The following is a 17389-nucleotide window of genomic DNA, read 5'->3' as shown; positions in this document are numbered from 1 at the left end:
CCCCCAGAAAAATCCCACCCTTTAGCACCTACATCCCAGCTCACTGTCTCAGCATCTTCTTGCAGCGCTTCCCTCCTGCTTCGTTAATGAAAATCTAATTAGCCGCTTGCCCGTTTCCCCAGCAACGGCATGCAGCAGGGCTGCACCCTACTGTTGCAGACAGGCAATTTCCACTCTGTGCCGAGGAGGATGAGCAGCCCTCCCTGGGGTGCAACGCAGAGGATGGACAGCTCAGTGCATGTAATGCGGGCTGAATGCAGACGTGCCAACAGTTTTAAACCCTCCCCATCGCTGTGATTGGGGAGGAGGGACCTGGCATGGGCTGCATAGGGCTAATTGCATTAGGGGTAATGAGGCTCTTTGCAAAGCCCTTGTTAATGGTTCTGCAGCATCCTGCTCACCACGGGCTCGGCTTGGTTGCAATCAGGGCCAATTTGGATTGAAATCATCTGGATTGCAATCCCAGTCCCATTTCTGTTGGAGTCCCAGACACACTGGGATTACAATTTTGGACCCCTCTGGGCTGCAATCCCAGACCTATTCCAGTTCCTATTCCTGGATCCACGTGGGTTCCAATCTCAGATCCATTTCATTTGCAATCACAGATCCACTGTGTTTGCAATCCTGGACCTCTTTGGACTGCAGTCCAACCCAACTGGGTTGCAATTTTGGCCTCTTTTCATTGCAATCCCAGACCCACCTGGGCTGCAAACCTGAGCTCATCTGAATTACAGTCTCAGACTCACTGGGTTTGCAATCCTGGACACATTTCTGTTGCATTCCTGAACCCTTTTAGACTATAATCCTGCACCCAAATGGGATACAATTTTGGACCCATTTTGGCTGCAATCCTACACCTACTGAGGATTCAGTTCTGGCCTGATGGTTGCAATCCTGGAATCATCTGGGTTGATATTTTGGACCCAAATGAGGTGCAATCTTGGACTCATTTTAATAGCAATCCTAGGCCCACTGGGCTTGCAACCCTGGGCTCCTTTGCTTTGCAAACTTGGATCAATTTCTGTTCCAATCCCAGATCCATTTGGACTGTAATCCCAGACACACTGGGGTTGCCATCTTGGACTCATTTGGGTTGCAATATTGGACTCATTTGGGTTGTAATATTGGATGCATCTAGGTTGCAATTCTGGATCTATTGGGGCTGCAATCTCAGATCCATTTTAGCTGCAATTCTAGACACAATGGGGTGCAATCCTGAGCTCATCTGGGTTGCAAAGTTGGACCCATTTGGGCTGCAATCTTGGACCCATTGGATTGCAATCCCAGATCCATTGGGGTTGCAATGCTTGCAATGCTGGACCTATCTGAGTTTTAATCTTTGATCTATTTGAACTGCAGTCCAATATCCATTTCAGTTGCAATCTCAGACCCATTTTGATTGCAGTTGCAGACCCATCTGGATTGCAGTGCTGAACCCATTGGGACTGTAGTTCCAGACCCATTGGAATTGCAAACCCAGAACCATTGGTGTTGCAATCCCACAGTCACCAGGGGTTGCAGTGCTTAGCCCATTAGATTAGATTGGGACTGCAATCCCAGAGCCAGTGGGGCTGCAATGCTGAACCATTGGGACTGCAATCCCAGACCCAGTGTGGCTGCAATGCTGAACCCATTGGGATTGCAATCCTAGACCCACTGGGGCTGCAACGCTGGACCGAATGAATCCATCTGGGTTGCAATCCTGGACCAACCAAAGTTGCAGTCCAGGACCCACTGGGGTTGCAATCCTGGATCCATTGCAAGTGCAATCTCTGCTGCAGTCCTGGACTCATCTGGGCTGCAGTGTTGGACCCATCAGGGTTGCAATCCTGGGCTCACTTCAGCTGCAACTCTGCACCCAGCTGGGTTGCAACCTCTCACCAACTGAGGCTTCAATGTTAGACTCCTTTTCGTTTCCTTTCCAGATCCACCAGCCCCCACCATGCCCAGGGAGGAGCTTCATCCCTCTCCCAGTGCAGAAGGGCGTTCCCATATCCCTAAAGCAGTCCCCATTCCCATCCACCCCCATTCCTTTATTCAACCCCTTCCCACGGCGGCGCCGCAAGTGGATTCTCCAGTGTCTACTGTTAGGGTTGAGCTCCCACGGCAGCGCCTTGAGAGCTTTAAAAAGAGGGAGGAGGGATGGAGAAAAGGCCGAGTGAGGCAGCAGGGCTGAGCCCTACAGCACCCAAAGCTTTTTTCACTGTTGGAAAGGGAGGAAAAGCTGACGCGCCACTGCCCAGCCTGGACCCCCCTGCGCGCGGCCCGCAGCCCACAGGAAATTCCTGGGAGTGTTTGGGCCACTCGAGCAGCACAGCCTATTTTTAGGGAGGGCTAAAATATGAGCCAGCTATTTTTAGAGAGGCTCTTTGTAAACACCTTGAGACTTCCTCTCGGATGAGCTTTATTTGTAATTTCGGTGCCCAATGCCATCGATCCACGGGTTCCCCATCCCCTCAACCCCAAATCCCACTGGGAAAACTGCTGGCTTCCCCCCTTGGCTTTTCCTTTTCCTCTCCTGGAATGGCAATCCCAACCCTGGCCCTGCAGGGAGTAGAATCCCAGAGCCCAGGAGCTCTCTTAGCTGCTCTGCTTCACTGTCATGCAATGGAGCTCAAATGGGTCCACAGCTCAGAGCAATGAGGCCCTGCGAGCATCACCCCAAACCCAGCAGACACAGTGCCTTCTGGCACAGAAGAAATTCCTTTAGAGCAGCACAACCTTGGCCAGCAACAGCCACGTCCCCGTTGATCTCCAGGCTTTAATTCATCCCCAAAGCACCAATTTCAAAAAATTGATATAAATACAGAGCTGGACACCATGGTGAAGCAATGGATGCTGTGAGCTTGGGCATTGTTGGGGTCTTTACACTGCAAAATATGCAAGAAAGTCCTCCAAAATCTATTTATTTATTTTTTTAAGAGGCTTTAGGAGAGAGGGAGCTGCATAGGGCTGTATAGGGACTTGAAATGGTCCCCACTGTGTCAATCTGACTTCAGTCTCCCCCTAAGACTGAGACTGTGCACATAGCAATGCATGTCACAGCCCCACTGCCAGCAGGAACTGGGACATGAGGGTGGGTGTCAGCGGTGCAATGACCACTGCCTTTGCACCCCACTCTTTTTCAGGGGGGCAAAAAGCCCTGCTTTAGGTAAAACTGGAGCATTCTGAATCATTTTTGGAGCAGAGTTTGCTGCTCTGAAGCTTGTCCTGCAGGAGGAGCAAGCCCTGCGTTGAGAGATGTGGCTTTCTTCCCACCCCCTCAACATGTGCCAAAATTGAAAGAATAAAATCAGGCACGCACACACAAGTTGCTTTCCTCATTTACAGCTTGTCCCCAACCACCAGCTCCTGACGTTCCGCAAATAATGTGGGAATTCTTGAAGGAAAAGCAAAACCAGAGCCAAGCTGTACCCATCTTAGTGTCTCTCCTCCTCCTGAGTCCCACTCTGCAAGGAACTGGGATGGGAACTGGGATGGGAACTGGGATAGGAACTGGGAATTCCGTTCTCCCCAGGGCAGATCCCACTAGAGGGAGCTGGGACACAGCAAGAACCTCTGCCTCTGGGGACAGTCCCCTGCCCTGGGGAGGAAGTAGTGCGTGGGATGCCCAACGTGCAGGTCTGGATTAACACCTTTAATGCTTTATTTGTCCCAAAACATGGAGAAAAGGGCATAGAAAGAAGGCAGAGCCATTTCCAGCTAAATAATTGGTTCCTGGTGGCATCTCCCCGGCGCGGTAAGCTTGCTCGCGCACTGCAAGATGCCCCATCCTCTGCACACAAGGAGCCTCCATTTTGGGGCAAAACGACCCTAAATCTACAAATCTACACACCAGATAACAGAGTATTTGTTACCTCTGGGGAATTTCAACCACCACTGGGAACGTGACACAGTCATCCCTATCCCAAGCTGCACTCTGACACCTCGCTGCTTTCCCAGCCGAGCACTCCTTTCTCCCTACACTTTCTTAGGATGATCCGAGGGCCAGAGGAGGGGTTTCTGGAGGAAAGTTTGAGGTTAATGAAATGAGCCGTTTATAGGGCTGGCGGTTTGCAGTGATGTGGCTGACGTGAAACCTAAATAGCTCGGATGATGCTATTGTGTCCAATTCCGTATTTCCTCAATTGCTCGGTTTCTGGCAGGAAAAATCACTCGGAAAGATCACGTTCCCTCCTCTTTCAACCAGAAGGTTTGATTGGAGTCTGTATAGCTTTCAAGGCAAGCCCATCCATCCAGCCCAGCCCTCCGCTGGCCCTTTGCCTCGGGATGAATTTCCCACCAGCAGCGGCGGCGTGCGGCTCTTGGCTCCTTTCCCACGTTACTCGTCCCCAGTGCCCTGAAGTCTGTCTGCCTGCAAGCCGTCCCAGCGTGGCTGCCTCTGGCCTGAGGATAAAGCTGGGAACAGCCATCTTTGTGCAGCACCCATCTCCAACATCCCTGAAACTGGCCACTTTCATCCTTGGGCACCAATCTCCACCATCCATAGTATCGGCCGCCTCCTTTCCCAGGTGCCAATCGCTACGATCCCTGGTCCTGATACATCCATCCCTTAGTGTCAACCTCCACCATTCTTGGTATTGGCCATCTCCGTTCCTGGGAATCTCCAGCATCCATGGCACTGGCCATCTCCACGCCTGAATACCAATCTCTACCATCCTGGTCCTGATACATCCGTTCCTGGGTGTTGATCTCCACCATTCCTGGTATTGGTCACCTCCATTCCTGTCAATCTCCAGCATCCATGGCACTGGCCACCCCCACCCCTGGGTGCCATTCACCACCACCTTCCTGTACTGGCCACTTCCACCCCTGGACATCAATGTCCACCATCCCTGGCCCTGACACATCCATCCCTGGGTACCAATCTCCACTGTGCCTGGTACAGATCACCTCCATCCCTGGGCACTGATCTCCACCACTCATGCATGGTGTGTTTTCCTGCCAAAAAACTGCAGAAGAAGAGAGGCTGTGCCAAGGAAGGATGCTGGTGGCCATCCATCCATCCGGCCGGCCGCTTGCTGTTCTCCCACGGGTAAGGTCCATCCCAACCCCTTTCCAGAGCGTAACTTCTTTAAAGGAAATACGAGCATAAATCAGCAGTCCTGCTTCAGCTCTGCTCTGGTTACTAATAATACCCCGGTGTTTATTCTCAGCCCTCGGGATGGAGATGTTTGCTTTTGCCTCAGCTGTGCTTTTTCCCAGGCTCTGAGGAGCGCCGCTTTGGTGCTGGGATGCTCCCATGGAGAAAGGCAATGTCCAGGAGAAGGAGGAGGGATGGAGGAGGGATGGAGGAGGGATGGAAGAGGGATGGAGGAGGGATGGAGGAGGGATGGAGGAGGAGGGGAGCGATGGCTCAGCTCATCTTTCCCTTCTTTGACTGCTCAGCTGCGGTGATTCATCCCAGGAGGACATGGCCTGGCTGCAATTCTGCTTTTAAAGTGTGAGAAAAAAAGCCAGATTTTGGCGTTTTTTTTTTTAGTTTAGTTTTGTTTTTAAATTAATTTAAAAAAAAAAAAAAAAAGGAATCAGATGAAGCAATATTTCCAGGATGTGAGGAGGGGTGCTGGGCACCCCATGCCATCCCAGTGAGCAGCACTGCCAGGCACTCGACTGTGATGGGACAGGGGCAGGAGGGAGGCTCATTTCCCGGAGAGGCAAAAACTCATCAGCCAAGCATGCAGCAGGACAGCAGGGCTCTGCCCATGTGATTTTAATTGAAATCAAGGCCACAGGTTGCACCAGGAGGACTCTGTGAGGGGTTTCCCTCCTCCTCCAGCAGTACCACCATCACCATTTGGGCATTCCAGCACATTGTTCCATGCGGTACCCATACTCTATCTCCAAACCTGAGCATCCTCCCCACACCATGCTCCCGCAAAGCCTGTCCCTATTCACACCCCCAGCGCTCTTCCCTTGCTCACACCGAGCCCTTAGAAAACTCATTGCACCCAGAAGGTTAAGCTTGCCGTGGGGGATGTGGGCCGCAGGGCCCCAGAGCAGCTTTCACCAAATATGGAAAGTTGTTGTTTTGTTTTGTTTTGGGGTTTTTTTTGCTCAAGTTTTAGTCACGCAGGCTGGAGCCTGAGAGCACTGCTTTCCACATGCTTAGGTCAGACCACAACAACACGGCCCCGATCCCCACTGCTGCATCCAACCCATGAACGGTGTCCAGTGAGGGCTCACCCAGCCCTGGGACCACGCAAGGATCTCCCATCCTTGCCCTGGTGCAATCCCAGCGGACATCCACAGGTCCTGTCCCTGTCTCTTAGTGCTGACACACGTGGGCAGGAGGTGGTGGGGTGCCTGGTCCTATGGAGCATGGGAGAGGAGGGGGCAAGCAAAAGTGGGGTACCCAGGAGGGTCTGGTGGCACCCAGGGGGGCGATGGGTACCATGAGATGGTGGACACCAGGAATCCATGGGCCCCCAGGGGTCCATGGGCCACAGGAATCCACATGCACCTTGATGCTAACGGGCACCCAAGACCCAAAGGGCATCTAAGGCTCCATGAGAACTTCAAAATCCAGGGGAACAAGGAACTACAGGTACCCAAGACCTAAAGGACACCCAAGGGTTGATGACTATCCAAGAGTTGACAGACTCCAACAGACACCCAAGAGTTCACACACACCCAGGTGATGATGGGCACCAGGTGTCAGTGACAATAGAGGACAATAGAGGCTGTCTGGTGCACCCTGGAGCTGTTGGGAACCTAGAAGCTGATGGAGCTGGTGACACTGAGGAACTGATGGGCACCCAGGAGTCACCCAAGGAGTTCAGGGGTACGTACAAGCTTATAGACACCTAAGAGCCAAGAGCCATCCAGGAGCCAAAGGACACCAGGAACTGATGGACACCCCGGAGCCACCAAAGAGTCCATGAGAACCCAGGAACTAACTGACAGATACTGAAGAGCCACCCAGGAGCTCATGGACACCAAGAGCCAAGAGGCAGCAAGAGTCAACAGACACCAGAAACTTATGGGCACCCAGGAGCCAGGAGGAGTCCAGAAGAAAAGGGAGACCAGGAGCATCCTTAGGCATGCAGGAGTAGCGGGCACCCAGGAGTCCAAGAGCACCCAGGAATCCATCAGGACCCAGGAACTGATGGACACCCAAGAGCCACCCAGGAGCTCATGGTCACCAAGGAGCTGACAGCCAAGACATCCATGGACACCCATGAACCAAGAGACACCTGGGTGCCCAGGGACACCCAGGAGGTAATGGGCACCCTGGAGCCCCAAGGATATCATGCCCCTATCCCAGCCTTACGCATGGCTACCCTGCCCTGACCATGCCCTTGGAAATCACCAGGAGAAGCCCACCCCCAGCACTGCCCGCACCCCACAGCCATCCCGGCCCCACAGCAGGTCCCCTCACCCAGCACGGCCACAGACAGGGCAGCAGGGAGCAACTGAGGGGGGGGTCACAGAAACGCCCACGGCGCATCACATCAAGGAGAGGTGACACCTTCCCCATAACATCACTGTCACATTGAGGTGAGAAAAGGGCATTTTGGCACCTACTGACCTGCGGCGGGTGCGGACGGCAGAGGGGTGACCCCCGTCTCTGGTGACCGAAGCTCTGAGCCATCTATATCCCATTGCAGCGGGGCTTTGGGCAACCAGAAGTGAGATGGAAAAGCAATGTTGAATGTTCCTGTGCAGCACCAGCTCCTGCGGTGCGGTCCGCTACCGATAGCGACAGGATTTCTGCCGTGGGGTCAGGATAAAACCCGTAAAAAAAGAAAGGAGAAGTATGCCAAATCAGGGCAGGCCGGCGAGTCTCCTGCTACCCCAGCTAAAAAAAGCAGGAAACCATATCCCAGGCTGGGAGATGCCAATCTTCCCATGCAAACAACTCCCTGCTTGTTTTCTTTGGAGAGTACCAGCGGGCCAGGGAACGTGCGGTCACAAATAGCAACACTGCCGCCCTGCCAGGGAAATATTAACCAGTCCTGCTCATGCAGTGCTGATGTCCCCACGTAGGTACCACTGCCATCCTCCCATTGGGTCCCATGGGTCCTCCAGAAGGCAATCAATGAGTGATGTCACCGTGCAGCATCTCAGATGTCCCTCCCCCCAGCACATCCCTGCCCCGGTGCCAAAGTTCTTGTGGGGTCCATTGATGGCCCCGATGGCACCATTGGAGCAGTTGGTAAATCACCTCCGGTTCCCAAAAAGGGAAGATGCAAACCCTTTTGGGGTCCATTGGTAGTCTGGATGTCACCAGTGAGATGACTGGTGATGTACAGACACTCCTGGTTCTCAAAAAGGGACAAGCACTAGTACACAGGGGATAAGGGACATGTTAGGATGGAGTGGTGTCACCAGCCTGGTGCACTCATCGGCACCCCCAGCCCTCAAATTATAGGGACTGTAGGCATACTTAAGTGTACCTATCAATATAAGACAGCTGGGGGAGAAACAGCTCAGGGTTAGCGATGGCCACAGCCACTACCACGGAACAACTGGTCCCAGTGGCTGGTGTGGGCAGGGACTGGGAGTCTGGCGCTGGAGCCTGAAGATGAGCAGCTCTGGACCCTCTCCTCCAGCACAGACCAACAGGAGTTTGCTAGAAGCTCGAGTTGCTGGAATATTTTTACCCAGATGCTGATTTTCGCTCTCCCTCCTATTGGCCAGCCCGCAGTTCCCAAAGACCGAAAAGCAAACACGCTATTTATAGAGAGAGTTCATTTACTGGAGCCTTTCCCTTTGAAATTCCTCACCCATCCTCGCCATGGAAACCGAGAGAGCCTGGAGAAACAGCCCCACCGGGACCAAACATCAGAGCTTTAAAAAGAGCCGCATGGGGAGAGGGGGTGGAAGTGGCCAATGTTCCCCTCTGGACACATCCTGGCCTGGAAGAACCACGGTGCAAATCACAGCGCCCTCAGTTCAGTGGGTTTGGGCTATGCAAGGGTGGACTTGATGCCTTCAGGATCAGATGTTCTGGAAGATGGACCATGTATGCTCTGCAAGCCAAATCCGTGGGGCCAGTGGGTCTTGGAGTGGGTGCTGGAGGTGGGTGGGTGGAGATGGGTGGATGGATGGATGGACGGACGGATGGATGGATGGATGGGTGGATGGATGGATGGATGGATGTAAAAAAGGTGGATGGAAATGGATGGATGGATAAGTGGATGGATAAAGATGGAGATGGATGGAGATGGATGGAAAGATGGAGAGAGAAGGAAGACTGTACAAGGATGGAAAAAGGTGGATGGAGATGGATGGATGGATGGATAGGTGGATGGATAAAGATGAAGACGGAAGGATTGGTGGGTGAATGGAGATGGATGGAGATAGATGGATGGGTAAGGATGGAGATGGATAGAAGGATGGACAGAGAAGGATGACTGCATAAGGATAGAGGCTTTAAAATTTCTGCTTTCTTACAGTACTGGCAGCCTTGGGGACAGATTGTTCTCTGCAGACACTTATAAGTAGTGTTCAATTTCCAGGTCTTGCTTCCTGCTGTCTTTGAGGTCTGGAAATGCAGTGGAGATGGTGCCGCTGTAAGTGATGCATGCTGGTGAATTAATTACAAGTCCTCCACCTTTTTCAGTCAGTAGATTCCTACCCATTTAATATGGGCTTTGGAAAACTGATGGGAAGGCCAAGATTCACCCTTGAAGGAAGAGAAACTATCTTTTATAAAAAATAAACCTTACCATCTTATTGAATTAGGTGCACTGGATAGGCTGTAAGAAAAACCTGGGATAGCGGTAGGACAGGAGCTGGATGATCCTCATGGGTCTCTTTCAGAATGGGATATTCTATGATTCCATGATGGAGATGTGTGGTTAAAAATGGATGGATGGACAGATGGATGGATGGATGGAGATGGATGGATGGATGGATGGATGGATGGATGGATGGATGGATGGATGGATGGAGATCAATGGAGACAAGTGGATTAAGATATGTGGAGATGGGTGTGTGTGTGAGTGGAGGAAAGGAAAAAAAGAAGTGAGAAAGGAAGTCTCCCTGCAGATAGGACACAAGGCACTAAGGATGTGCTAAGGGTCTGCTGGACACCAACATCACTGCACAAATAAGACCTGGGAACCTCTGAGTCTCTGCTGAATTTGGCTGGCAGGTATCAATGATGCACGTGCAAATCTCAAAGCTGCCAATCTGTTACATCCCCTGCAGCAACGGATTGGAAACTGATGGACTGAGCCACGTTCCCCAAACCAGAGCTTTGAGAGCAGGTGATGACTGCCTGGAAAAGAGCTGGAGGAGCCAACAAATGCTTTGGCTGTGTGGGATTTTACATGGAAAAGCCCAGGTATGAAGCTCCATGCAGGCAGGGTGCAGGCAGGTTGCCCAGAATTGCAGCAGTCCTTGCGTAAAGCTCAGCCATGTGCTTGCATGCATAGTGATGGTGCAGTCCTGCCCTGTGCATCTCCCTGTGCACCTCTGCATGTGTAAAACATCCTCATGAATCTGGCCAGCCCAGTGCCAACCTTCTCTCTCCAGGGTCAGATCCTGACCCTACCCCCATTGGCACAGGGGTGGCTGCTGCTCCACATCACCAACTCCTCCAACAGCCAGACCCAGAGGTGACAATAAGCAACAGCCATCCATCACCCCTGCTGGAGTGTGCTTCCCCAAATCGGTGCTCCCCCTCCGTTAGGGTGCACGGTGAGCTGATGCCCCCTCCCAGAGCAGTGTCCACATGGGCTGTGCCTGATGGCACAGGCAGAACCCAAAAGCAGCGCACCCAAAATATCTCCTGGGGGAGAAAAGCTGAGATTTCCCCGCCCCAGCCATGTAATTATAGATCTGCAGTAACGACAAAAAAAAGGGAGAAAACTCCCAACCACGGCCCAAAACGTGGTTCCTATGGAGATGGGTGAGAAGGGAGCAGAGGGGTGGCATGAGGACAAAGGATGCTGCAAGAAGCCCCAGTCCCACCAAAACCCCGGCACAGCCACGCATCCCCCTCTGCAACCCCACTTTTTTGGGGGAAAAAAAATTCCCTTTTTCTTCCTCCCTCCATGCTAGCAGAGCTTTTCTCATGTGTCCCTTCTGGGCAGCACCAGGTAGGGGAAGACTGCGTTCCCATGACACGTCTGATCCTACGAGGTGCTGCATTTAAGTCAATATTTTCCCATTGGGTCCGACTGCTACTAAGTCAACAAACAGCACGTGGCAGCAAGCATACCTGATCTTCCACCCCCCCCAGGGAGCACGTGTGCCCCCCATCCCATCTGCTTTTGGGATGCTGCTGCCAGGAAACCTCATTTTTCCTTATATTTATGATGCATTTTCAATCTTGCTGCCTCCAAAGTGTCACTTCTCCCTGCAGACTCTGCGCTGCAAAAGGGTTTTGCTGCGGGATGCATGGGCAAAAATAAAAACCTAGTGCTTCAACTAGGTTTGAAGCTCTCCGGCACCAGGGATTCCCCAGCCCCATAGAGAACTGCTGGAAGGAGCCCAGGACAAACAGTTACAGAACAGCACGTTGCAGCCACCCGCCAGCACACGCAGCCCAGCAGGCACCAGGGCAGTGAGAAAATGGGGGATCCTTGGGGCAGGGTTGGGTTCTACCATGCTGGGAGCAGCCAGGTGGATTTGGGCACTGTGTTTTTCTCGGGATTTTGGATCTCTGTGCTCCGTGCATGCCAAATAAATTTGGGAAAAAATGCAAAGTATGAAAGTAAATCCTTGGTGGTGCTGGAAATGGTGGAGCAGGAGTCCTCACCTCCGATGGACGCTGCAGGGACTGCAGTTTGGGCTCAAACTGCCCTTGGACAGCAGTGCTGGGTGAATGAAAGGCAGATCCTAATGAAATGGGATGAGGCAGAGCTGCAAAAGGAGGAACGTGTCCCTGGGGAAGAGCACTGTGAAAACACCAGACCCCTTCATTACTTCCCAGAGACGAACAGGACGGACGGACGCTGTGACGCAGATGACCATTTTGGAAGAGCAAAAGCCCCCGTGGAGGAATGACAACGGAATGGAGCAGAGGAGCAGCCAAGGGGGGAGAAATCAAGACAAAATAAATGAAAGATGAGGGTGATTTCTTCCCTGTAGGTCCCAAGTTACATCCAGCCCTCAGTGCCGTGCCCTACAATGAAAGCAACGTGGTTCCCCCTCACCCCCCCCCCCCGGCCACGGTTGGTGCCATCTGAAATAAAACATCCCAGCGCTGCCCTCTAATAAATCAAAGGGAAATAAAACGCTGCTTTAAGTTCTTTGCAGTGCAAAGAGGCTCAGAGGCAGGAAGGAGATTCAAAGATACGGCCGCAGCGTTGGCCTTAAAAGGCAAAATTCGCCCCTGCCGTGCCGGGTTCGAACAAGGTGAGCACCACTGGTCCCACGGCCTCAATGCGATGCTGAGCCAAACTGGGCTCCCAGTTGCCATGGGTTGGCTGGGGTAGAATCTGCTCCAAACGAGTCCCAGATTGGCCTGGATGCTCTTGGTTGGGGACGGCAATGCTTGGTGCTCCAACAGCACTTCTCACCCCATGACCATGAGGTCTCTTGCAACCATTAATTATTCCCCAACAATTATTATGGACCAGACCCTCACCCTGCAGATGCATCATGGAGAAGCGAGTGCTCGGTCTATACCAACACCACCCAAAAATACAGCAAAACTCACCCCGACCAATTCCCAAAGAGCACAGTGCTGGGGTCCTGTCTCCCATCAATGCCATGGCAATGCCATTAACCTCTCCCCTCCATCTCCTCTTCCCTTCCAACCATCCCGGAGGCGTCAACTGAATCGGCACCATCATGATCCATAAATTATTTCGTGCAAACAACCACGCAGAAAGCAGGGCACGTCGCAGCTGTGAGCTGCTATTCCTGCAGCCTGGGGCTGGGAAAAGAACCCAACCTGCCGCCACCCGCACCCATCTGCGGGGTGGGACGTGACGCAGCACCCAGCACCCACCTGGCCATGGGTGCTGGGAACTCAGCAAGGAGGATTTCTGCTCTCGTTTGCAATTGTTGGGAGAAGGAGGTGGGGAATTGGTGAGCGCAGAGCACGGAAAGAGGTGGATTGAGCAGAAAATGGGTGCTGATAACAGTAAGGCAGCCACCCTCGCCCAAGGGCGTGGATCAAAGCCGGCACTGCAGCTCCAACCCGATGCAGGAGCACGGATGGATTCATGGGATGGCTGCAGGTTCAGCAAATCCTGAGTCCCTGGGTGGGGGTCCTGCTGCCCCCCATAGCTGGGGGGCTATGGAGAGCCCTCCAACTCAGGCACGATCCTTTGGATTTGTCATGAAGATGCTGGGGTAATGTTGGAAGCGGATGATCTTTAAGGTCCATCCCAACTCAAGCCATGATGTGTCCAAGAGGGGGAGTCCCCGTCCCTTATTGCAGCCCTGGAGTGTGCCATCAGGGTACATGTGACACTGAGACAACACAGGCGCTTGTGTGGGGAGCTCTAACAAAACCCAGTGGGAACCCATGGGAACTCCAGCAAAACCCAGTGGGAACCCAAAGGCCACGCCAACCAAACCCAGTGGGAACCCCAAGGAAACCCTAACAAAACCCAATGGGAACCCAGAGGGAAATCCAATAAAGCCCAACAGGAATCCAAAGGACATTCCAGTTAAACCCAGTGGGAATCCAAAAGGAACTCCAATAAAACCGAATGGGAACCCAAAGGAAACTCCGAAGGAAGTCCAAAGGGAACTCCAACAAAACCCAATGGGAATCCAGAGGGAACTCCAATAAAACCCAGTGCGAATCCAAAGGACACCCCAGCACAATCCAGCGGGAATCCAAAGGGAACTTCAACACAACCCAGTAGGAACCCAAAGGAAATTCCAACACAACCCAATGGAAACTCAAAGGAACCTTCAACAAGAACCCAAAGGACACTCCAACAAAATCCAGTGAAAACCCAAACGGAACTTCAACAAAACCCAGTGGGAACTGAAAGAACACTCCAACACAACCCAGTAGGAACCCAAGCATTCAGTCCAGGGATACTCAGGGAGGAAAATGGAAAAAAATGAATTTTGTTATATTCACACAGACTCTTGGAAAAATATCCTCACTTTGCATCTCATCCTGGCCAGCAAGGGTTGTGCTGCCTGGGCACTTCCTTGTCTGCTGGAGGCTTTGCAAGAAATCGTACAGCCCATCCTCTTGCTGCAATAAATCGCCACCCAAATGGGGCTCAGGTATTTCTGGGCTTCGCCCCGGCGCCATGTGGGGATTTCAGCCCACGGGGACTTGTGCTGAGTTATTAAAAGCCCAATGGGTGTAGGAGGTGGCAGCGCTTGCAAGTATGGCATCACTTTTCTAGCAGCTTTGTGTCCCCTATCCACACTCCCATGTACAAAAATCCATACCTCAGAGCTCCTAATAAACAGGGTTAAACTTTTACATTACAGCATGCACAATCACTTTTTCCCCCAGTTTTTCCCCTTATCTTTAAAAATGAACATTTCTGTATAAAGCTGTAATTCAGCACAGTCACCAGCAAGCCTCCAGTTGTAGAGTTTTAGGGGAAAAGCTGTGCTCAGCACGTTCCCATGCAGAGCAATTGCAAGGCATTTTTTGGGTGGAAAGCACCGCTTTGCTCAATGGGGCAGAACAGCAGAAATACCAATGAAAAAAGCAGTTTAAGCCCTCTGTCAAGGCAAAAATGCAACTTTTGATTCAGCATTTCAGGCACAAAATCCCCCATTGCTGTCTGAGAGCACACTTGTTTATGGAGACCCTATATAGCATTGCTGGGAGATGTACCTTGAGGGCAGAACTGCCTTCTGTGGCCTTTTGGTGCTGTTTGACCCAGAGATCACTTGGTTTTCACCCCAAAATCACCTGCCTGGGGACTGTTACCACCCGAAAATCACCTACTTGGGGAGCTGTTCCAAAAACCTGTCCGCCCTAGGACCAGGAACATCTCTCCAGGAAGGGCCAGACCCAACTCTTGGCCATCCCACAGCACTTCCCTATGTTAACGAGAAAACTTTGATCCCAAAGAGAGACACGCAGTGGAGAGGGGACACCAAACATCCCGCATGTCATTGCACACCGGAATTTTGGGCAAAATGGGCACTTACCACCTGGGGCTTGCTCTTGGGGTCAGGCTGCCGTGGGCACCTGGCGGGCTCAGGGGCGGTGGGTGTCACAGGCGAGGAGCGGGACCCATCCCCAGGGCTGGGGGACGTGTCACTGGAGTTGAGGGCCAGCATGTAACGCTTGGTGACATCCTCCAGTGACGGTGGCTGTAGGGCAGGGAAGGATTTGACAGGGGGACGGGTGGCCTCCAGTGCGGGGTGCTGGGCATGGTGGCCAGGGTGTGGCTCGGGGACCGTGATGGGGACGAAGGTGGCAGGCTCGCTGGTGTGCCGCACGTGCTTGGTGGCCGGGCGGGCTCTGGCCATGGTGGTGGGCACCACCTGGTTCTCCTGGTGGGACACGCGGCCGCTGCGCTTCTTGGAGCTCCGGCGAGCGCCGCGCGGTGACAGCACCTCGGCCAGCTTGGGGTCAAAGCCGTAGCCGTGTCCAACACCCTGGGGACAGATGGGGACAGGTCTCTGCTCCGAAAGGATGGGCTCGCTGCTGGATGGTGGGATGCTACCCTCCAGCTCACTGATGGCCTCGCCGGGTCCCTCAAAGGCGCCCGCCGGCAGCTCTCCGCGGCGGCTGGGATCGCTCAGAGATTTCTTCTTGATGGTTTTCCCATTGCCTTTCTCATCGATGACTTTATCCATGGCGCCGGGCTGGCTGACGATGGTCTGGATGAGGCTGCTGTAATCTCGCAGCCCATCGCTGCAGAGGGACAGGTCGCTGCCGGCGCTGCCCGCGTGCCCGGCCAACGCGATGGCCGAGGGCTGTGGGATGCCGCCCTTGGCGCTCAATGAACCCAACAGATTGCTGTCAACGGAGAAATTCTTCGCGTCCTCCGTCACTGGACAACGCCGGTGGGGCATGGGGTCACTCAGGGAGCGGTAGGGCTCACCGGGACCCTCCCCGACGCCACTCTCCACCCCATTGGTGCCCACCGAGGGGAATTTCCGCCGGCGCCGCAAGCTGCTGGGTGTGCTCGGGGTCTCTGATGGCGCTTGGGCCTTGCAGGCCAGAGCATCCTCTGCAGCCGGAGCTGGGGGTGGAGGTGGCTCGGTGGTAGTGACATTGTTGTCATGCAGCTGCCAGGTCTCATGTAGGTCCCCCAAGGCCGCCCCAGTGGGCCTTGGCTCTGGCTCAGTGACAATACCCTCGTCCATCACGCTTGACTCGTGACCCAACAGCTCCTCCACGGACTTCCTGCAAGAGACATTCTCCTCCAACTCCACTTTCTTCAAACACTGCGTGCTCACTGGCTGCCCACGGAGGGCCACGTCCATCCCCGCCATCGGTGCCACCTCCTCAACTCCATCCACACCTCCGCTGTCCTTCTGCTCGGCCGCCAAGCCATAGTCCTGCTGGGAGCCCATCCTGCTGATCTTCTCAAAGACCTGCCTGGCCTCCTGGATGTACTGATCCTGGATGACCACGGGCAGCACGTCCTCATCATCCCCCAGCCTCCCACCGTCGTGGCTGCCAGCAGAGGCCAGGATGAGCTCGGAGGAGCTCTGCTTCATGGCGCTCTGCAGGAAGAGCCGTCTCGTCCCTGACTTGTCTGAGCAGGTGAAGGACTTGGCGCGGCGCAACGTGGCCGTCAGGTCCTTCAGCGTGGGCCGTTCGCCCGGCGCCCAGCGGCCAGAGGGCTGAGCGGAGCCGCGGGTCCGAAGGTTGGATGTGGGGACGTCGTAGGCTGCGGCCTCGCCAATCCTCACCCCTTTTTTCTTCACCTTCAGCTCCGACAGGTCCGACTTGAGGAAGCTGAGCAGCGTCAAAGTCTCGGTGGCGATGTCGGGGTTGGATAAAGACTTGCGGTGCTCAGTGCGGTCTCCCACCAGCTGTAGAGCATCGCTCCCCAAATCCGCCCTCACCTTGGCCATGCCCGAAGGCAGCTTGGGCCGGGCTCGGATCTGGGGTTGCCCCCACGCCAACCCATCGCTCGGCCCCAAAGCGGGCGATCGGCGTCCTCCATGCAAAGCCCAGCAGCCCGTTGGCTGCTCCTCTTCCTTCAGCGTCTCACTGCTGGCGTAGCGGCTCCCGGCGGGGCTGCCGAAGGGCAGGAGGTTCACCTTGGCCACGCGGGCAACCACGGGCCGGCGGGGCCAGCGGCTGCCTGCTCCCCGCTTTGCCCGGCGCCTCTCCGTCCCTCTCGGCCAAACGTTGGGCGCTTCGCCCTTCGCCTTCCGCACCCCGACGCGGCTCCTCCAGGCTGCGGGACGAGGAGGAAGAAGAAGAGGAGGAAGGAGGAGGAGGAGGGTGGGTCGAGCTATGCCAGGAATGCGGGCCGGGCCCCGGCGGAGCTCCGCGGGCAGCGCGCAGCGCGGGGTGCGGGACGCGGCTGCG

The 17389-nt window shown here is 54.1% G+C and overlaps 1 protein-coding gene across 2 annotated transcripts in view; it reads left to right on the top strand.

Annotated features, from left to right (window-relative positions):
- The window catches only part of FCHSD2 (FCH and double SH3 domains 2), a 569931-nt gene that overhangs the window by 66938 nt on the left and 485604 nt on the right, over positions 1-17389 (top strand). The gene's annotated exons all lie outside the window — the stretch shown is intronic.

This window comes from Meleagris gallopavo, chromosome 1 (assembly GCF_000146605.3).
Source record: "Meleagris gallopavo isolate NT-WF06-2002-E0010 breed Aviagen turkey brand Nicholas breeding stock chromosome 1, Turkey_5.1, whole genome shotgun sequence".
NCBI classification, from domain to species: domain Eukaryota; kingdom Metazoa; phylum Chordata; class Aves; order Galliformes; family Phasianidae; genus Meleagris; species Meleagris gallopavo.
This window is presented reverse-complemented; position numbering and strand designations above follow the sequence as displayed.